The 22,609-nt window shown below is 37.9% G+C and overlaps 1 protein-coding gene and 1 pseudogene across 4 annotated transcripts in view; both read left to right on the top strand.

The window, feature by feature from the left end:
* The window catches only part of AGBL1 (AGBL carboxypeptidase 1), a 938,649-nt gene that overhangs the window by 550,599 nt on the left and 365,441 nt on the right, over positions 1-22,609 (top strand). The window lies entirely within an intron of this gene.
* On the top strand, positions 980-4,087 carry LOC128315863 (tubulin beta chain-like; annotated as a pseudogene).

The raw sequence follows: 22,609 nt of genomic DNA, 5'->3' as shown, positions 1-22,609 counted from the left end.
AAAAAAATAATTTTATAATATAAATTTGAGGATTATTTTCTTATATTTCTACCTATTTTATAATTTCCAACATTATTTCTTTAAACCCATGGATCGATTGGATTATATTTTCAGGTGTCTGACAGTGGTGGTAGAGGTGGTTATTATTATTAAAATAATTTCTCTTGGGGTGCCTGGGTGGCTCAGCCAGATAAGCATCCAACTTCAGCTCAGGTCACGATCTAGTGGTTCTTGGGTTCAATCCCCCATCAGGTTCTGTGCTGACAGCTCACAGCCTGGAACCTGTTTCAGATTCTGTGTCGCCCTCTTTCTCTGCCTCTCCCCCACTCACACTCTGTCTCTCTCTGTCTCAAAAATAAACATTAAGAAAATATTAAAATAATTACTCTTATAAACTTTGTAGTAATGCTTGGTTTCAAATTCAATTGGAATGTGATCAGGGAACATGGACAATATGGGAATAGTTCTTCAATGTTTACTGAATCTTCTTTATGACATATATGGTACCTAACAAAATTTTTAATTATTTTTTTATTTTTTTAATTTTTGAGAGAGACACAGAGAGCACGAGCAGTGGAGGGGCAGAGAGAGAAGGAGAGAGGAAGAATCCCAAGCAGGCTCTGTGCAGTCAATGCTCACAGAGTGATGTGTGGCTCAAACTCATGAAAACGTGAGATCATGACATGAGTTGAAATCAAGAGTTGGATGCTTTTTTTTTTTATTTTTTTTTTAACGTTTTATTTATTTTTGAGATAGAGAGAGACAGAGCATGAACGGGGTAGGGGCAGAGAGAGAGGGAGACACAGAATCGGAAGCAGGCTCCAGGCTCTGAGCCATAAGCTCAGAGCCCGACTCGGGGCTCGAACTCACGGACCGGAGATTGTCGCCTGAGCTGAAGTTGGACGCCCAACCGACTGAGCCACCCAGGTGCCCCAAGAGTTGGATGCTTAACTGACTGAGCCACCCAGGTGCCCCACTACCTGACAAATTTTTATGCATGCTTAATATATTCTCTGATGGAGGCAGAATTATTTAAGACCAAGCTTTTCAATTGCACTGTTTGAATTTTTATCTTTTTCTTTTATTTTTTTCTATTTGATTTATCAATTTCTAAAGGAAGTTTATTAAAAATATCCCAATATTATTATTTGTCCTTGGAACTATTTTGTATTGTCCCATGTTTTTGCCCTAAACTCAATTTCCCATCAATACTAGAATGACTAGGTCAGATAAAAATATATCAAGTGAATCTTTTTTTTTACCCAAAGAAAATTGGGGTAATTTAAATATTCCTTTTCTAAATATTATATATCTGATGGTGTGCCTGGGTGGCTCAGTCAGTTAAGTGTCCAACTCTAGATTTTGGCTCAGGTCACAATCTGATGGCTTCATGAGATCGAGCCCCGTGTCGGGTTCTGCCCTGACAGCATGGAGCCTGCTGGGAATTCTAACTTGTTCTCTACCCTTCTCCACTCATGCTCTTGTGTTCTGTCTCTCTCAAAATAAATAAATAAGCATGAAACAATATTATATAGCTGAGATGTTTGGCTGTTTATAGAAAATCCAATAAATAGTAGTATCTTTTAAAAGATTACTTAATTTTATTTAAGTAGCCCTGACTAATTTGGATTAATTTATTTCATCATGTTTCTTGCTATTTATTTAACACACACACACACACATATATGTAATTTTTTTTTTTTTTTGCTTACTTTTTTTTAACCCCATTTCTACCTCTGTGGGCTTATAGAGTTTAAAAAAATTCTTTTATTTTTCTCCTCTCCCAGGTTGGAAGCTACTAATATTTTAATTATTTTTTTTTTTTACTTTCCCTTAATTAAAATATATTGAAGTATAATATGCATACATAAAATTGTACACAACAAAAATGAATTTATCACAAAATGAACATTCATGTAACTGGCATACAAGAAGTAAAACATTGACAGTATTTCAGAAGCATGGAACATTAATACATTTTAAAAATAAATCTTTAAAGTTAATTAAGTTCTACTCTCAGAACCTTCCTGTCCCTGCATTCAGACTTCAGTGCTGTAGCCTCTAGGACATGTCTCATACTGCTAGCCTGCCATTAGCAACATAGAAAAAAAATTCCATATCATTTTCTTGTCCCGTACACACCTTGAGGTGAGCAAAAATAAAATAAAGTAAATTTTAACTCTGAGGGAAATCGTGCTCATCCAGACTGGTCAGTTGGCAACCAGGTCGGTGCCAAGTTCTGAGAGGTAATTAGTGAGGAGTATGGCATTGATCCCCCTGGAACCTACCTACAGTGACCTGCAGCTGAAAAATGTCTGTGTGTACCACAATGAAGCCACAGGTGACAGATATGTTCCTCATGCTACCTTGGTGGATCTAGAACCCAGGACTATGGACTCTGGTCACTCAGGTCCTTTTGACCAGATGTGGAGACCAGACAACTTTGTTTCTGGTTGGTTTGGGGCAGGCAACAACTGGACAAAGGGCCATTCTACAGAAGGGACAAGTGGACCCACTCGCTAGGTGGGGGCACAAGTTACGGGGTGGGCACCTTGCTTATCAGCAAGACTGCATCACCAACACCTTCAGGGTGGTACCCTCACCAAAGTGTTGGGTGCTTTGGCTGAGCCCTAAAACACCACCCTCTCTGACTGTCAGATGGTAGAGAATGTGGGTGAGACCCACTGAATTGACAACCGAGCCCTTTAGGAAATCTGCTTTCACACCATCAAGCTGACCACACCCACTGTGGGACCAGAACCACCTGGTCTCAGCCACTGTGAACAGTGTCACCAATAGCCTCCACTTTCCTGGTCAGCTCAATGTTGGCCTCCACAAACCAGCTGTCAAGTTGGTGCCCTTCCTGTGTCTCTACCTCTTAAGGCTTGGCTTTGCTCCTTTGACCAGCCACGGAAGCCAGTGGTGTGGGGCCTTCACTGTGTCCAAACTCACCCAGCAGGTCTTTGATGCCAAGAACATGATGGCTGCCAGCTCATGGCCATGTTTTGGCACAAGACCTTCCTCTACTGGTACTCAGGTGAGGGTGTGGACCAGATGGAGTTCACTGCAGCTGGGACCAGCAGGAATGACTTTGTCTCCTAGTGCCACCAGTACCAGGATGCCATCACAGAAGGAGAGGAGGCCTAAAGCAGAGCACCATCACCTCAGGCTTCTCAGGTCCCTCAGCCTTCTTCCTCAACTGCCCTTTTCCTGTCCCTCAGAGTTTGCATTTTCTGCCTCTGTCTTATTTTCTTTTCCTTTTTTGGAAGGTGGACGGGAGGTTCCTAGGACAGTGCCTGGCACATAGTAAGCACTCCTTAAGTATTTATTGTTTATTAAATGTCTCCTCTCTTCCACTCTGGGAAGCCTAGATTTCTACCCTTCCAGGTAACCCTGTATTTCTTTTTGGTACCCATTTCTTCCATCTGTCCAGGTCATATTTCCCTTTGTTTTTAAGATAATTCTCCAAGAAGCTGGGTCTCATCAGATCCCATTTGGAACCATATACTGAAAACTGGATACATGGGCACCATCCTAATCCATGTGGTCGTCCAGGGGAAAGGAAAGCAAGCTACTTCATAGCAAGTGGAGGTACCTGTAAGAAAAAGATATAGGCTTTTCCATTCTAGAGCAGTTTTGGAGAGGGGGATCCAGGCTATTGAAGTCCTAATTTTCAGGTATTTCCCTTTTCCTTTCTCAGCTTCAGGGGAGGTGATAACAGTATCATGTCCATTTTTAGTCTCCTTCCAAGCTCTCTCTCGGGCTGTTTCCTTTTCAGGGGTCTTCCCCACTCTGTCTAGGGGATTCCTTTCTCTCCTACTTCACCTCCTGCACATGCTGGATTCTGTCCTTTTCCCCTGGTTGGAAAAGGAGGCCAAGAGAGGGAGGAGAGACTAGCCTTGCCCTAAGGCTCCCAGAAAGGCTCTCCCATGCCCACCTTTTCTTAACAAAAACCCAGCCCTCTTGTGTATTTATGGAAAGGTGTGTATTGTCACCTAAATATTTGAGTCATTCCTCCAGAGAGGGTACAAGGAGACCCTTCATCCTTTGGCAACATCTCATATCTTCCTTTTGCTATTTCCTTCTCCCTGCCCACCCTTGGTTTTGTTCTGTCTTATACTTCAAATTTCTACTTTGTGTTGAACTTGCCTTTTTTTTTTTTTTTTTGGTATTGAAAGGATGACATCGCCCCAAGAGCCAAAAATAAATGAGAATTGGAAAAAAAAAATAAAGTTAATTAAGTTCCATAAATTAGCTAAAGTTATACAATATCTCTATACTTTCCCAAATGAGATGAGGACTTTAACAAACTCAACCAGTCATTAAACACTGTTTCTCACCTTCTTTGATGTTTTTAACTTAAATTTCACTTACTGGAAGCAAAGTCAATTATCTTCTATTCTGCAGTTACACAAGTTTACCCAATTGCATCTCATTCTCTGTGTGTTGTTTTTGCTTCTTTCTAAAGTACATCCTTTAGTAGTTTTTTCAGTACTGATTTATAAGAAGTAAACTCTGAACTTTATTTTCTATCTGAAAATATCCTTAGTCCATCTTCACTTGAGTGATACTTCATCCTGACATAAAATTCCCAGTTGACAGTTAAGAATTGTCAAGCTGGACAGTCAGCACTTTGAATTTTTTTCTCTGTTGTTTTCAGTTATTTATTACTAATAATGTTACATCGACACACAATGTAACTGACATTTATTTGAAAGGAATTTGTCTTTTCTCTCTGATAGTTTTCAAGAACATTTCTTTCAATTTTTGCTGTAGGGTGTCCTCCTGTTTTCAATATGGCGTCTCACCCTTCTCCCATCTGTCCCTGATATCCCTGCATCTGTATGGTTCCATCACTTGAGAATAAATCTTCAGCTCTCAGACATGAAGGGGGAGGAAAGGTTGCTTAGTCTTATAATTTGGAGGATGGGACCTGAGGGTCTGATTGCTTTTCATACAGACTTTCAGTCAATTTCAATTCAATTTCAATTTCAATCCAAACTGTGTTTGGAAATTTTCTGTATGTCTCATAGCCAGAGACACCAGTTGCACCCATTTTCTGATCTCTTACTCTTGGAAATTGGCTTGCATCCTTTTGGTGTATAAATTTGAGGGATCTCTGATCCGCTAAATCACATAGCACTAGACCATCTGCTTTCAGTCTCTCAATATTTAGATATTTCTTGTCTGTTGTCATCTCCTCTATTTTCTGTGTGTTTGAAGATTTATGAATATTATTAAAATATTTTACAGTAATTTTGGAGGGGGGTTCCTAGAGATATAATGGTTGAGTGCATGTATTCAATCTTCAGTGTTTAAAATAAAAATCCTTTCCATTAAGATTTTACAGACATTGGAAATTCTATTAACTGAAGATAGAGTCCTTCATTTCATAATTAGAAATATCCCAGGGAGACATATCACATTAACTTATAATTATAAATGGCTGGTATGCTTCCCTCTTTATAATTGACCCCTGATTCAGAATTAATTGCTTCTCTATCCCTGTTATATCTCCTTCACATATTTACAGTTTGTGGTTGGCAGGTCTCAGTAACCAGACTGTGAACTAGTTGGGATTATGTTCAAGGCACTTTTGCGCTCATGTATCTTTAGTTGCAATCACAGTGCTTGGTGCAAAGGGTGCTTCATAAATGCCTCTTCAACAAAACTGAATAATTTAGAGTCATAATTAGCACAGAAACCTTCAGCTATAACCAGAGTGTTTTTCACCCTTTGGCGAGAAATTTCAGCCAGATGTTCACTGGGTTCCCAAATTTTTCTCCCAGATTTGCCACGTGATCTGATTGATCATTGAGTTTGGTAACTGGCATTGTGAGGAGATAAAAACTTCAAGTAATGATAAAATAACAATATTATTTTGTATCATTCTCTTATTGTGTAAGATGTTTGTGTTCTCATATATTTTATTAAATGTTTATTTATTTATTGAGAAAGAGGTAAAGAGAGAGGGAGAAAGAGAATCCCAAGCAGGTTCCACACTGTCAGCGTGGAGATGATGTGGGGCTCGATCCCATGAACTACAAGATTGTGACCTGAGCCAAAATTGAGAGTTAGACGCTCAACTGACTGAGCCACCCATATGATCCCCCCAAATATATATATATATATATTTTAATCCTCATACATCCCTGCAAAATTAGAGAATTGCAAAGTATATTTTATTTTGTTTTTGTGTATTCTTTCAAAAAATAGAAGATACTGGTGGGGATAATTATCACCAATTTGGGAAAAGAAAAGAATATCCCCTTCTTTAATGTTATTTTCTGTAAAACTAAGAGAAGCAAAGGGTCAAGGAACCTCTGTTTATTCTCTTCATACATACAAAACAAAGTGACCGTTTAGTAAAAATGGCTAGACACAATTATAAGTATCCTAGATATCTTGCCCACTCAAGAGCTGACAATCAACAAAAGTCAGCAAAAGGATTAATGATCATTTCTGTCTAGAATAGAAAGAGTTGCCATTGTTAATTTTGAATATTATCTATTCTACCTCAGAAGAAAATGGTGGGCTGGGGATTTTGGCTGGGCTGTGTTTCCAGGAGGGAGGAATGGTATAGGTTTGAGAACAGTTAGCGTCTGTGACTAGGCACTTTGAACAAAGTGAAATGGAAGCAGGGAAGCTCAGATTACACAAGGGAATGTTTTCAAAATTGAAGAAAAGGTCCCAGAGCAAGAGTGACTGTAAGAACATTAAAGAGTGCTGATTCAGAGCGAAAAGAGGGAATGTGCATTGAATACATTTATTCATTGTGGAATAAATCTAGACTGCTACCTCCACTAACTGGTATTTACAGTTCTCAACTAGTTTCGTAGAATGAGTTGTGTTTTTTTGTTTGTTTTTGTTTTTGTTTTTTGTTTTAAAGTAAACTCTGTTCCTTATGTGGGGCTCAAACTCATGTCCCCAAGATCAAGAGTTGCATGCTCTACTGACTGAGTCAGCCAAGTGCCCCATAGAATGAGTTTTGAGTTTCTATTTAGCTAGCAGGAGGTGTGCATTTTAAAATGCATTAAAGGAAGCTAAAGTGGTAAATAAATCATTCTGCCATCTTAAACTGTCCACAAGGTGTTCAGTAAAAGTAGTGACCTGGTTAGCAGCTGGGAAACCCAAGTTTCAAACTTGCAGCAGCAACATTCCATTGTTATGTAAATGGAAGGGAATAAGGGACTACTCAATTGGAGAAAGCTCAAATTAATTAACATCATATCATACCATCAAGGGTGTCATCTATTAATGCGTAGCAGCTTTTCAGGTGCGGCTCCCTTGGTTATCAGTCTCCACTCTGAGCTACTTTTATGTTAGCTGTGAAAAAGCAGAATAATTGTAGGGTCTGTGCCATGCTGACTTGTCAGACAAAATGGACCGTTGGTGCACTATTTTCTTCTTCTAAAGAACAGACAGATAAACATCCATCATATAGGTGGGACTTAAGAGCTTTATGGTGCCAGCTGATGGAAATTCCTTTCATGCTGCATAGGTTTGTGGAGGGAAGCTTTGTCTTTGTCTCATGGCTTACTGATGATCATTACTTTTCAGAGAATTTACCAGCATCTTGTGACTGACCTCAAAATGAAAGCTGGAGATTCACACATTGGGCAAGAAAGTTGAGGATGAGTCAAAAAAGCTGATGTAATTTAAACAAGACCCTTAATGAATGAGTGGAATCAAGATATACAGAATGAATATAGTTACTAACATAAGTATATTCAGTATGTTAGATGTATTTTAATGTATCATTGCTATGATTTCATATATGTGAGAAATTTTGGAAAGCCAGCTGAATAGCTTCAGAATTGCTAACATTATTCCTAAGGCTCTTCTACATTTCATTTCCAAATAGATTATTAATAAATAAGAGCTTGAGCTATAAAAAAAAAAGAAATTGAGGACAGGTTATTCCAAGTTTCAGTATGTAAATAGGTGTGTATATATTGATCAAGCAATATATATACAATATATAAGCAATAAGTTTACTTATTTATTTTGAGAGAGACAGAGAGAGTGAGAGTGGGAGAGGGGCAAAGAGGGAGAATCCCAAACAGGCTCTGTGATGTGCAGAACCTGACAAGGGCCTCGAACTCACAAACTGTGATATTGTGACCTGAGCCAAAATCAAGAGCCGGACACTGAAACGACTGAACCACCCAGATGCCCCAAAGTGGGCTTTTGGGTTTTTAATATGTTCACTAAGCAGCAAAACCATTACCACTATCTTATTCCAGTACATTTTCATCGCCCCAGTACAAACACTGTACCTATTAGTAGTCACTCCCATTCTCTTCTCCCCACAGTCCCTGAAAATCACTAATGTATTTTGTCTCTATGAATTTGCCTCTTCTGGACATTTTATAAAAATAGTATCATAATAATATGTGGTTCTTTATATCTGGCTTCTTTCACTTAGCATAGTGTTTTCAAAGTTCATCCATGTTGTGTGTTTTAGAACTTTACTTCTTTATGGCTTAATATTCCCTTGAATGGATATACCACATTGTTTATCCATTCGTCAGTTGATAGACATTTGGCTTATTTCCACTTTTTTGGTTGCTCTGAATAATGCTGCTAGGAACATCCACGCATGAGATTTTATGTGGACACACTTTTTCAGTTCCCTTGGATATATACCTAGGAGTGGAACTACTGGGTCACATGGGTACTCTGTCTTTGTTATTTTAAGACATTGCAAAAGTACTCCAAAATAGCTGCACCATTTTGTATTCCACTAGAATGTGTAAGAGTTTCAATGTATCCACATTCTGTAACATTTTCTGTTTTATTTTTAGCCATTCTAGTTGGTGTGAAATGATATGGTGGTTTTGTTGTGTATTTACATAATGACTAATGATTTTGACTATTTTTCCCTGTGCTTATTGGTCATTTATATGTCTTTTTGGAGAAACGCCTATTCAAATAATTTGTCCAGATTTTAATTGGGTTATTTGTCTTATGATATATGTGATTTATAATTGTTTTCTCCCATTCTGTGGGTTGTCTTTCACTTCCTTGATGGTGTCCTTTGATGCCCAAGAGTTTTTAACTTTGATGAAATCTAATTATCTACTATTTTCTTTTGTCACTTTTGCTTTTGGTGCCATATCTATGAAACCATTGCTTAGTCTAAGGTCACAAAGATGTAATCCTGTGTTTCTTTCTAGGGATTTTATAATTTCACTCCTAATATTTACGGCTATGATTTATTCAGTTAATTTTTGTGTATGATTTGAGGTCCAAATTTATTCTTTTACATGTGGGTGTTCAGTTTTCCTTGCACTATTCTTTCCTTATTCAATTGTCTTGACACCCTTGTTATAAATCAACTGACCAAAAATGTAGGTTTATCTCTGGACCCTCAGTTCTGTTTCCATTCTGCTATATGCCTATCTTTATGTCAGTTCCATACTATCTCAATAACTGCATCTTTGTAGAAGATTTTAAAATTGGACAATATGAGTTCTTCAACTTTGGTCTTCTTTTTCAAGATTGTTTATTCTATTCTTTGTCCCATGTATTGCCATATAAATATTAAGATCAGGTTGTCAAATTTTGAAAAAAAAACACTGAAATTTTGATAGAGATGGTGTTGAATTTTTGGATCAGTCTGGGAAGTACCACCATTTTAACAAATTAAGTCTTCAAATTTATGAACAGGGATATCTTTCCATTTATTTAGTGTCCTTTAATTTCAATACTTTTTTGTAGTTTTAAGTGTACAAGTCTTGCATTTCCTAGGTTACACTGATTCCTAAGTATTTCTGCTTTTTGATGCCATTATAAATGGAATTATTTTTTAATTTTATTTTCAGGGTGTTCATTGCTAATATACGGAAACATAGTTGATGTTTGCATTTTGATTTTGCATTCTGCATTCTTGCTAAATATATTTATTAGCTCTAATTTTTTTTGTAGATTCTTGAGAATTTTCTATATACGACATTATGACACCTGCCAATCAGGATAGTTTTAATTCTTGCTTTCCACTATGATGCTTTTTATTTCATTTTCTTGCTTAATTCTTTCTGACTAGAATTGCCAGTATGATGTTGAGGGCATGTGGTGAGAGCAAACATTCTTGATTTATTCCATTTCTTAGGGAAAAGCTTTCAACCTTTCCCCATGAAGTATAATGACAGCTGTGGGTTTGTCACAGATAACCCTTGTTAGGTTGAAGAATTTCCTTTCTATTCTTAGTTTATTTCTTAGTCTTTTCTATCATGAAAAGGTATTGGATTTTGTAAAATGGCTTCCTGCATGTGCTGAGATGATAATGTGTGTTTTTGTCCTTTATTCTATTAATATGATGTATTACATTGATTGATTTTCAACATGCATTGATTTTCATGTTGAACAAACTTTCCAAATCTAGAATAAATCCCACTTGCTTGTGAACAACATGTATAATCATTTTTATATATTGTTGAATTTGGTTTGACAGTTATTTTGTGGAGGATATTTCGATCTACATTTATAGAGGATATTGATCTTCAGTTCTCTTTTCTGTGATATCTTTGGTTTTGGTATCAGGGTAATACCAGATTTCTAGAAGGAGTTGGGAAGTGTTTTTTCTTCTCTTATGTTTTGAAAGAGTTTGTGAAAAATTGATTTTAATCTTTAAAAAGTTGAGTAGCATTTAGCAGTGAAGCCATATGATCCTGGGCTTTATTTTCCGGAAACTTTTTTTACTATTAATTAAATTTCTTCATTTATTACTGTTATGTTCAGATTCTCTATTTCTCTTTGAATCTGATTAGGTAGGTTGTGTCTTTCTCATATATCCATTTCCTTTAGATTTTCTAATTTGTTGGTGTAGAGTTGTTAATGGTATTTTCTTTTAAACCTTTTAATATCTATCAGGTTAATAATAATGTTCTCTCATTCCTTATTTTAATAATCTACACCTTTTCTCTTTTTTGTCAGTTTAGCTTAAAGTTTATACATTTTCCAAGAACCAATTTTTCCTTCATTGAGTTCTCTATTGTTTCCTAGTCTTTGTCTCATTGACTACTGTTTTAATTTTTATTTTTTCCTTCCTTCTGCTTGGTTTGGGTTTAATTCCGCTTTTTTTCTAGTTTCTTCAAATGGAAGTTAGATTATTGATTTGAGGTCTTTCTCCTTTTTTAATATAGGCACTTGTAACTATATATTTACCTCTAAGCACGCTTTTGCTTTGTCTCATGCTTTTGATACATTGTGCTTTCTATGCATTGTTCTCAGATTTTTTCTAATTTCCCTTGTGATTTCTGCTTTGACCCATTGATTATTTAGTAGTGCCTTGTTTAATTTCCACACATTTGTGAATTTCTCTAGCTTCTCTTCCTTATTGATTTCTAATTTCATTTGCTTTGGGTCACAGAACATACCTTGTGTTATTTAAATCTTTTACATTTATAATACTTTTAGTTAGTGGGAATTAGGGGTAACATAAGTCTCTAAGGAATTTGAAAGCAAAGTTTCCAGGATCTTGAGGGGCTAGCTGCTGTTGTTAAGATAAGGTTGCTTTATGGCCTATCATGTGACCCATCTTGAAGTGCACTCCATGTGCACTGGGGAAGAATGTACATTTTGCTGTTGTGGGACCAAGTGTTCAATAGTTGTGTTAGTCTAATTGGTTTATAGTGTTAGGCAAGCCTTATCTTTTCTTGTTTATCTTCTGTAGAGTTGTGCTATTAATTACTGAAAGGGAGGAATTGAAATCTCCAACTGTTATGGCTGAGTTGTCCTATTTCTCACGTTGTTTCTGGCAGTTTCTACTCATATATTGTGATACTCTGCTAGTGGTACATATATGTTAGCAGTTGTTATATCTTCTTGATGAATCGAGTCTTTACAATTTCAATTTTTTTTTAACGTTTATTTATTTTTGAGACAGAGAGAGACAGAGCATGAACGGGGAAGGGGCAGAGAGAGAGGGAGACACAGAATCGGAAGCAGGCTCCAGGCTCCGAGCTATCAGCCCAGAGCCCGACGCGGGGCTCGAACTCACGGACTGTGAGATCGTGACCTGAGCTGAAGTCGGACGCGTAACCGACTGAGTCACCCAGGCGCCCCAGAGTCTTTACAATTTCTTAATAACCTTTTTTTTTTTTCCCTCTTTGAACTGGTTTTGACTTAAAATCTATTTTGTCTGACAGTAGTATAACCACTCAGGATCTCTTATAATTGCTGTTTGTATGGTATATTTTTTAACATCCTTTTACTTTTAATCCATTGTGCCTTTGAATATAAAGTATATATCTTACTGACAGCTTATATAGCTCTAACACTTATTTTTTAAAACGTCCATTCTCTTCATCTCTATCTTTAGATTGAATGATTTAATCAATCCATGTTTAATGTAATTAATGATCAGGGAGGATATATTTCTGCCATTTTGATATTTGTTTCCTATATTTCTGTGTCTTTTTTGTTGTCCTCTCATTCCTGCCACATTTTGTGTTCCACAAATATTATCTAGTATGATACTAGTATGATACTTAAACTAATCTGTCATTGTTTTTATAATTTTTAAAAATTCTTTTCTAAGAATTTTCCCTGGATATTATAATTAATATGCTCATTTATAACAATTTAGTTCAGATTAATACAAACTTAATTACAATAACATACAAAAATGTGTTCTTATATAGCTTCATTTCCTCTTCCTTTGTGCTATCATACAGATCACATCTTTATACATTGTATGCTCATCAACACAGTTCACAACTATTACTTATGCAGTTGATTTTTAAATAAGATAGGAGAAAAAAAGTTACAATAAAAATACATTCATACTGTCTTTTATATTTACCTTCATCGTTACCTTTATCAGTGCTTTTATTTTTTTCACGCATATTCTCATTACTATCTAATCTGCTTTCATTTTAGCCTGAAAGTCTTCCTTTAGAAGTTTTTGTAGGACAGATCAGTTGGCAATGAATTCTCTGTTTTTGTTTATCTGGAATTTTCTTAATTTCTCCTTCAATTTTTCAGTTTATTTATTTATTTTGACAAAGAGGGACAGAGAGCAAGCAGGGGAAGGGCAGAGAAAGAGGGAGAGAGAGAGAATTCCAAGCAGGCTCAGCACTTGTCAGCACAACACAGGCCCAAACTCAGGAACCTTGAGATCATGACCTGAGCCAAAATCAAGAGTCTGCACACTTAACTGACTGAGCCACCTGTCACCCCCTCTCCTTCATTTTCTAAAGGATTGTTTTGCTAGACATGATTCTTGGGTGGCAGTCTTATTCTTTCAGTACTTTGAGTGTGTTATCTTATGGCCTTCTTGTCTCCAGTGTTTCTGATGAGAAATCAGTTTTTAATCTCATTGTAGATCTCTCATATAGGATTGGTTACTTCTCTATTGTTTCTTTCTTTCTTTCTTTCTTTCTTTCTTTCTTTCTTTCTTTCTTTCTTTCTTTCTTTCATCTTGTAATGTTTTGGTTATGAGGTATCTAGTTGCACACTTTGAGTTATCTATCCTGGGGTTTGATGACTTTCTTGGATGTGTAGACTAATGCTTTCCATTAAATTTAGGAAGTTTTGGGTCATTATTTATTCAACTATTCTTTCTGTTTCTTTGTCTTTCTCTTTCTTCTCTTTCGGGGACTCCCATTAAGTGCATGTTGGTGTACTCGTGAGTGCCCTAATGGTGTCTGAGACTGTTCATTAATTTTTCTTTTCCTTTCTGTTCCTGAGACTGAATAATCTCAACTGCATGAATTTTCAAGTTCATTGGATATTTCTTTTGTCTGCTCAGATCTTCTGTTGAGCACCTTTAGTGAATTTGTCATTTATAATGCTTTTTGAGTCTAAAACTTCTACTTGGTTCTTTTGTATAATTTCTATCTCTTTATTGATAATATCTTTATGGAGGCGTGATTTTCATAATTTTTATTTAGTTTTTCAGACCTGGTCTTCTTTAGTTCTTTGAATATATTTACAATCCTGATTTAAATCTTTGTCAGTAAGTCCAATATCTGGGCTTCTACATGGATAGTTTCTATTTACTGCATATATATATATATATATATATATATATATATATGTATGTATATAAATGGCATGTCTCATAATTTTTTGGCTGAAAGCTAGAAGTTTTCAATAGCATAATGTTGCAATTCTATAAACTAGGTCCTTCCTCTCTACTGGGGTTTGTTGTTTGTTTAATAACTTTGTTAAACTAAATCTATAAAGTCTATAATGTTTGTCATGTGTGACCACTGAAGCTTCTACTTGGCTAGCTTCATGATAAATTTAATTATTAGGTAGTGATTTTGTTAGGTGCCTTGAACTACTAAGTCCCATAGCCTCTCCTCAGAGCATGTGGTCCTGAGGGGGCATGCCTTCAACACCACTCGGTCTGGGCATTTGCAGCTCTGCCTTAGTCTTCACTTCCTGCTTGTGCAGAGCTTCATACTTGGTGATAGGTGAGACCCAGGGCCTTCTCAGGTCTTTTCTGGAGCATGCATATAAGCATGCACAGAGATCTAGGCATGCATACAATCCTAACCATTTATATTCCAAGCAAAGGGTGAGAGCTTTTAAAATCCCCCTATAAACATTTCTTTCCCCAGCTTTTAGTTTTAAATTTTGTGGTTAGTCCATCATTTGCCTAACTGCTCTCCACTACCTCAGATAGCTATGACCTTCAACAATTGCCTCTGCTCATTTTTTTTTTTTTTTTGACAAATGCCCTTGGGGAAAAAGGTTGTTTCCCCTTGGCAAGCTCTGAACTAGGTAAAATAAAGACCGGTACTTCTGATTCCTTTTGCCAATAATCAGGGAACAGAACTAACACGCAGGCAGTGGCTTTTCAACAAAACAACCTTATTGAGGAGTCTTGACACAACTTGTAAGCCATCACTAATTAGATTTCACTAGCCATCTGCTGCACTATCCTTGTCAGAGACCAGTGAAATGTAAATTTAGAGCAGATGACAAAGTGAAAGGAGAAAACAACACCTTCCTGATAATTGTGGTTACCCAGTCTGTATCCCGGGGAGAGGGAGGTAGGACAATAGTATCAAAGGATATCTTCTTGTCTTAGGCTAAAAGGACTGGCATTGAATGAATAAATGTGTACATTTTATTCCCCCCCCCTTTTTTTTTTTGAGGTTTTTCTCACTTTGGAGGAGGAGTGAGGGAGGAGAAGAGCAGGTATTTTCTTATAGAAAATTTTCCTGTGAAATACAACGTTGACAATTATTCTCTCTGATAAAGAGATGTGAAAGTTATATTAAATATGTTTAGATTGAAGTGTATATTTTAGTTTAAAATACACAATAGATCAAAGATCACTTTTTTTCCCCAGTCCATAAGAGCTAGCTAGAAGGATGGTTTGATTTTATATATTACTGAGATGACTTTCTGAATAAAATAATGGAACCAGATGACTAATGGTAAATATGTTTGATTTTATTATGGGTCTTAGTGGAAATAAGCTAAAGTATCCAGTAGTGTTGAGGGAACTAAGCCATTGAAAAGGATTGAACTTACTTCTTCATCAGTAAAAAGATAGGGATCTGAGATTTCAGAGAGGAAACATTAATATGACATCCATACTCAGTCATACCCATTCTGAAAGTTAAATATACTCAGACCAAACAAATATGTTTCTCAAGAACTAGATAAAGGAGAATTCATTCATTTGGCCATTCATTCATTCATTTATTCATTCTTTTGTTCATTGAATATCTATTGATAAAGTGCCTACCACGTAGCAGCAATTGTTCTTGGTGCTGAGGATACAGTGGTTGAGCAAGAACAGGGAGGGTCCGTGTCGTCACTGAACCCGTACTCTAGTGGAAAGATAGAACACAAACTAAACTACAGGTGGCTACATACTAGAATGGCAGATAATGTTAAGTGCAATGAAGAAAAATAATATAAATAAGAGAATAGAGAGTAACAGGGTTGGGTGCGGTAAGGGGAAGATTATCTCTAATAAGATGACATTTATGCACAAATATGAGAGAAAAAGCCCTGGATATCTGGGAAAAGAGACTGTCAGATAGATGGAACAGTAAACACATATGCCCTGAGGGTGAAGTGTGCCTGGAGCACAAAGAAATTAGTGTGGATTGAGTGAAGTGAGCCCTGGGAAGGGAGAACACAGTGAAAGGTAAGAGTAGGCCTTCTAGGGTGGATATCATTCAGAATGAGATTGGAAGTCACTGGAGGGTGTTGTATGGAGTAGGCCTTCTAGGAAGTCACTGGAAGGTTTCAAGCAGAGAAATCACAAGGGTCTCAGGCTGTTTTATGCAGAATAAACGATGAGGAAAGGGGCTGGTGTGGTAAAAAATCAGAAGGTTTTGCAGTGGTGTAGGTAAGAGATGATTGTGGTTTGGGCAGGATGGTAGTGAGAGTGGTGAGTTGTAGTTGGTTTCTGTATATATTTTGAAGGCACAGCATGGGATAGTGAATGGGATTAGGGATGTGAAATAAGGAGGCATTGAAGATTGAAGGTGACTACAAGGTATTTGGTTTTGGTTAGAACAACCAAAGAAATCGGGGAGCCAGTTACTAGAATAGAGAGAAGGTTGTCCGTACTCCTTCTTGGTCTATGAAGACCGATAAATAGTTCCTTTGCCTTTTTTTTTTTTTTTAACATTCTGGAACTGAGAGAGAGAGAGGGAGAGAGAGAGGGAGAGAGAGATTCAGATGAAGAATGTAAATGGGCTGCAGAGGAAGTGTTTAAGATTTAAGCCAAAACAAAACCTTTTCCGCAAGAAAACGGTATGGAGTATGTCAAGGAAGAATGAGGGTAACCAAGGAGGAAAAAGAAGATACTAGAAGATTGTGTTTTGGGTAACGAAATTTCTATACTTCCTCCAGGCCACCTATTTTCAATTTGATGAAAGACCTGGGTTCAAATTCTTGCCGGAAATATGTGAGTAAGGATAGTTACAGACACCTGCTGTGCTACAGTCTCTTTGGGGAAGGAAATGGATGCTGTTTTGAGGATGAAGTAAGAACTGCAGTTTTGTTTTTCCTTTCTTATTTTAATTTTTCTCTTATGCTTTGCTTTAAGTATCAAAAAAGGAAAATTATCCTATATTGATGGTTTAATTTATCTCTAAACTTTTATATAACAAGTGGTTATTGAGAGTCATTAAATGTAGGGCGTGATGGCAAGAATTGCAGCGGATTCAATAAACATACAAAATTCATTTTTCCTCCAATGATTTATAATCTAAATGTGTAGTTTACATAACTGAGAGCTCAGGACAGTATTTGATGATGATGCAAACATGATTTCTGTGAAGAATTGCTTTAAAAAAACCCAAACATTTATTGATCACGAATTATGTACTAACCGTTTTGCTAAGTGCCTTCCATGTGTTATGTTACTTAATTCTAAGAAGCAAAAGGAACACAATCCTGTAAATTAGATACTGATATTACCCTTATGTAGACACTGAGAGGCAGGATTATTTCTCATCTGATATTGAGGAGTCTTACATTTAGTGGAGTTAGTGGTAGAACTGGATTTGAACGCACAGTCTGACTTTGGTGACTAGATGCACACATTTTCACCATTTTGTTTTCCTAAGAGATTTCAGAGGCTGGAGAAATTGCTATGGATTGAAGTAGTCAAAGAAAGTCTCCTAGAAGGGGCAGGCTTGGGAACTTCTCTGAAAGATGGTCGATTAAGAAAAAGAAAGAGAAGAAAATAATCAGATTTCAGACATGGTTCCATGAGCAGTTGAGAGGATTTAATGGGTTGGCGAGCCCAAACTGTTCTGGGAACAAGGAGGAAATCTGGCTTGCCTGTTGCACTGGGGTTTTTGTTGGGTGGTAAAAGGAGGTTAGGTTGGATTAGTGAGCTGAGTGCCAGCCAAAGTGGTTCACACATCCTCTTTTTAGGTAATGGAAGACCATTGAAAGAATTTGGATATCATTTTGGAATTATATCAAATTGGGAGAGAAACGTTATGAGAGGTAGGAGATGAGAAAAACAGTGGGGAGGCCATGGCTGCAATTCAGGTAGGAGGTGATAAATCATGGACAATTTTTCTTCCTATGAATCTGTGTTTTGAAAAATAAAGCTGTTTAGCCCACCTCCTGGTCCTCCTCTCCCCTGTGTATCTCTGCATTTCTTTCTCTTTTCTTTTGAAATTCTTTTCTAGAATTATGCATTTTTAAAGAAGAAAATCACCTTGGATAGAGATCATGTGTCCTAATCTTTTTTTCTTTCCCTTTAACATGACTCTGAGCCAAGCAAAATTAAGAAACTTGCCTGAGATCGCATGGTAACAAGTGTCAAAGCCAAGACTAAAATTAAATTTGTTTTCTGACTTTCTCTTCAGCACTGTAAGTGTTATCATTCCTGTCTCCACTTTCTCCTGCCAGGACTTCAAGGAAAAGGAACTCCAGAGCTCCCAGATAATTTTCTATAGTTCTTTTACCCAGGATGGTATTGGTGACCCTATTGCTTTTAGGGGATAAGGTTAATGTTCCTAGCTACTGAAACACCCTGCAGTATCTTGATTTAGAAGAAATATATGTATGGTCATTCATTTGACCAAAATGTGTCTGTCAGATGTGCTTGGTTTTTGCCCAGGGTTCCTGGCTCCTACAACTGTGAGAATTTCTTGTGATAAGGGCTATACGAGTGTATTTCGTTTTGCACCCCACTCAGGGGCTGGGGCTGGGGCTGGGGCTGCTTGCCAGCAGAATACACCATGAGGGCTGAAACTTTCAGTCTTCTCTCCAGACCTCAGCAGAGGGGAGAGGGGCTGGAAGTTGAATCAGCCAACGACCAGTGACTTAGTCAATCATGACTGCATGGTGAAGCCTCCATAGAGACCCAGAAGGGTTAGCAGAGCCTCCAGGTTGGTGAACAGGTGGAGACTGGTTAGGACATGAAGCTCTACACTCTTTCTCCATACCTCACCCTGTGCCTCTCTTCATCTGGGTGTTAATTCACATCCCTTATCATATCCTTTAATAAACTGGTAAACACAAGTGCTTCCTGAATTCTGTGAGCACCACTAGCAAATTAATGAACCCTGAGGAGGAGATCATTAGAATCTCCAGGCTGGAGCCAGTGGGTCGGTAGCACAGATTAGCCCAGGGCTTGTGGCTGGCATCTGAAGTGGGGTGGGGGCAGTCTTGTAGGACTCAACCCTCACCTTGTGGATGTGAGGCTATGTCTGGGTAGTATCAGAATTGAGGTGAATTCTCAGATACCTTGCTGGTTTTGTGTTTTGTCTGGGAGAACTCACCCGTGTTAGAATTGGGTCCAGGAACCTATAAAGACCAATGAGCAGAAATTATTTTTTTACATCTGTGTTCTTTGCCCCAAGAGACTCATCTAGATTTTATTATGTACCAGAGTTAAACACACTGACATTCTCTAGAGAAAGCAGAGAATCACCTTTCTTGTTACCTTTCCTACTTAGCAGGGAAGGGAGGAGTTGTTACTCGCTAGAGATACCTTTTGGCTCGATGAACTCACTGGGGAGATGTAAATGCACGGTCTGCTTTCTGGTCCATAAGGATAAATGACCTTAATATGAAATAAGTGTCTGAGGGACAGAAAAAGAGAACAAGGAAAGAGCTATGAATTCTTTCCATTCAGGAAGAGAAGCTTGGGGTGTTATTTAATCCTATGGTCCACTAAAGAACCTAATTTTTGAGTTTCTTTGGGAGGCCTCAGCTATAAATTTCTTCATCAGCTCCTACATTTGAGATAAGAATGCAACTCCCACTGCAGTTTTATTTAAAAAAATTTTGGGGGGTGCCTGGGTGGCTCAGTCAGTGAAGTGGCTGACTTTGGCTCAGGTCATGATCTCATGGCTAGTGAGTTTGAGCCCCTGGGTCGGGCTCTGTGCTGACCAGTGGGTGCCTGAAGCCTGCTTTGGATTCTGTGTCTTCCTCTCTCTCTGCTCCCCCCGCCTCCTGTTCACAGTCTATTGCTCTCCCTCTCTCTCAAAAATAAATAAACATTAAAATTAAAAAAACACAATATTTTATTTTTCTCAGTGTTAATGGCTTTGAGCTTTACATGGAATTTTTTCATTAAAGGTTTCTCCCTAACAAGGAAAGTACAGTGACTTTTAATCCAAAGCAGACAGCAGCAGTACAGAAGCCCTTGCCAAGACAGAGATGATAGGAAAAATCAATATCCCATAATTAAATCTGTTGAATTGACAGTAAAAAAAAAAAAAAAAAAAGACACAGTTTTAATTTAGATATTGGCTGCCCAGAGAAGAAATATTCTGACAGCAGTAAAATAGGGGTTGGGTTTCGTTTATTTCTTGGCTAATGATGGATAGCTGCCTACCACATGCTGATCACTGTGCTGGGTTGGCGCTCAGAAATGAACAGAACAAGGTATACATAGCATCTGCCTTCTGCTGCCACTTGATGATGATCCCTGGACTGTGTGGTCCTCGTAGGACCTGTTAACTGCTGAGTTCCTCAGGAGAAGAGTAATGTTGTGACCATAAATATTTTATGAATTAATGAACATGTTTTTCTGCAATACTTTTGTCTTTGGAATATACCTTTACACCTTACAGTGATTTGTAAAGTAGGCAGCATCCATCAATCCTTATTTTCTTGATTGTCTTTGTCAGGAATGAGTGTTGAAGTGTCTTTCAAAGGATTTCTTTGTTCTTTTTTTAACATTAAAGGAGATAATCATTAGTTCTTGGCTTTAAAATTTTTTCTTTTACAATTTCCCATTCTGACAACTTTTTGCCAAGATTATTAATGGATTTATAATCTCAGAAATTAAATTATTCTTACTCGTATCTGTTAAGTAATGTGGTCCAAAAGGTGATGGGGTCCAAAATGGTAGCCAGTCTGAATGGGTGACTTCAAGTGATTGTCAGCTGGGTGGTCTGAGAGCTGCTGGCACAGCCCAAGGTTTTACTGTTGACTTTTCTGTGTTTGGCTAGTTCGTCACAGAGAGTTGTTGGTCTCAAGACATAGCTTTAAAACCTCAACCTTAGTATTAACCTAGTATTAACTTAGTATTAACAGTGGGAGTGATACCTATTTTTATTGAATCAGTTGTATATGGGATTGAATGCTGTGTAGAAATGTGAATTAACTGGTTATATGTTCCTGATTTTGACAAGTGATATTGTGGGGCTCGTTCTATTTGCCAAGCTGGCCCACCCCTTAATCTGGTCTGATTTCAGCTGAACATGTCCTTACCTTGTTGTCTTTTGAATTGTTCCATTGGATGTTTGAATCAGGTACTATGAAATCAGACTTGGCAAAAAAAAAAAAAAAAAACAAACCCTAGAGAAAATGCATTTTCATAGTAACTCTATATTGGTTTTCAAATAAAAACATGTAAGAGACTGATACATCAATTGGGCAAATGGGATGGGCAGGGAGGATGGGGGTGTATCCAGACTTTTGGAGCCAGTGTTGCTCCAGGTGAGATGCTAGAGGTTCTAAAGATCCTTCCTTCCTTCCTTCCTTCCTTCCTTCCTTCCTTCCTTCCTTCCTTCCTTCCGTTCTTTCGTTCATTCGTTCTTTGAAAATTTTTTAAAAATGTTTATTTACTTTTTAGAGTGGGGGAGAGAGAGAGACAGAGCGAGAGCAGGGGAGGGGCAGAGAGAGAGGGAGACACAGAATCTGAAACAGACTCCAGGCTCTGAGCTGTCAGCACAGAGCTCGACGCAGGGCTTGAACCCACGAATCATGAGATCATGACCTGAGCTGAAGTCAGACGCTCAACTGAGCCACCCAGGCGCCCCTATATATATATATATATATATATATATATATATATATATATATATATATTTTTTTTTTTTTTAATGTTTATTTATTTTTGAGCGAGTGTGAGCAGGAGAGGGACAGAGAGACTGGGGCAGAGGAGGATCTGAAGCAAGCTCTGTGCTGACGGCAGTGAGCCTGGTGCGGGGCTTGAACTCGCGAACCATGAGATCATGACCTGAGCTGAAGTTGGACCCTCCACCGACTGAACCACCCAGGCATCCCAAGATGCTAGAGGTTCTAAATAGCATGTGTTCTAGGCTTCTGAAAGTGTGGTGGCAACACAGTCCTTTGTAAAGTACATGGTTTCTTTGTAAGTGTTAATTTTCTTTCTTTCCTCAAAGTATAGTAGAAAACACTGTTTCTCACCCTAAATGTGCATACAGATTCCCTGGGGATCTTGTTAAGATGCAGATCCTGGGTGGGACTCAAGGTTCTGCATATCTAACAAACTCCCAGGTTGGTGGCCATACTTTGAGGAACAAGAGTATAAAGACAAGTTGGTTTAGGTTTGGACTGACCTAGGTCCAAGCGTCAATTCTGGGTAACTTACTGGATGACCAGTTTTCAAGTGCTCGTATACCTGGGCTCTGGGATGGTCAGTCCTTTAGTGACATAACATTGGATGTTGGAGGTGTTGAGGCACACCTGGTTTGGTCTCTTCTGTTCCCCTGCTCTCTAGATCATTGACTCTCTGAGCATTTTGTGTGACCAAAAAACTGCGTTGACCATGTTAGCATGGCCTTGGCCACCCTGATTGTCTGTAGCTGTACAGCAACTGTGGTCTTCAGACGAAGCTGCCATCTGTTTCCCCTTCTTCCCTCCTTTTCTCTATCCAAGTGGTGTTTATTTAGAGAGCTCTGGGTGC

This window comes from Acinonyx jubatus, chromosome B3, assembly GCF_027475565.1.
Source record: "Acinonyx jubatus isolate Ajub_Pintada_27869175 chromosome B3, VMU_Ajub_asm_v1.0, whole genome shotgun sequence".
Classification (NCBI taxonomy): Eukaryota; Metazoa; Chordata; class Mammalia; order Carnivora; family Felidae; genus Acinonyx; species Acinonyx jubatus.
Note: the sequence above shows the minus strand (reverse complement) of the source record. Positions and strands in the feature narration are given on the sequence as shown.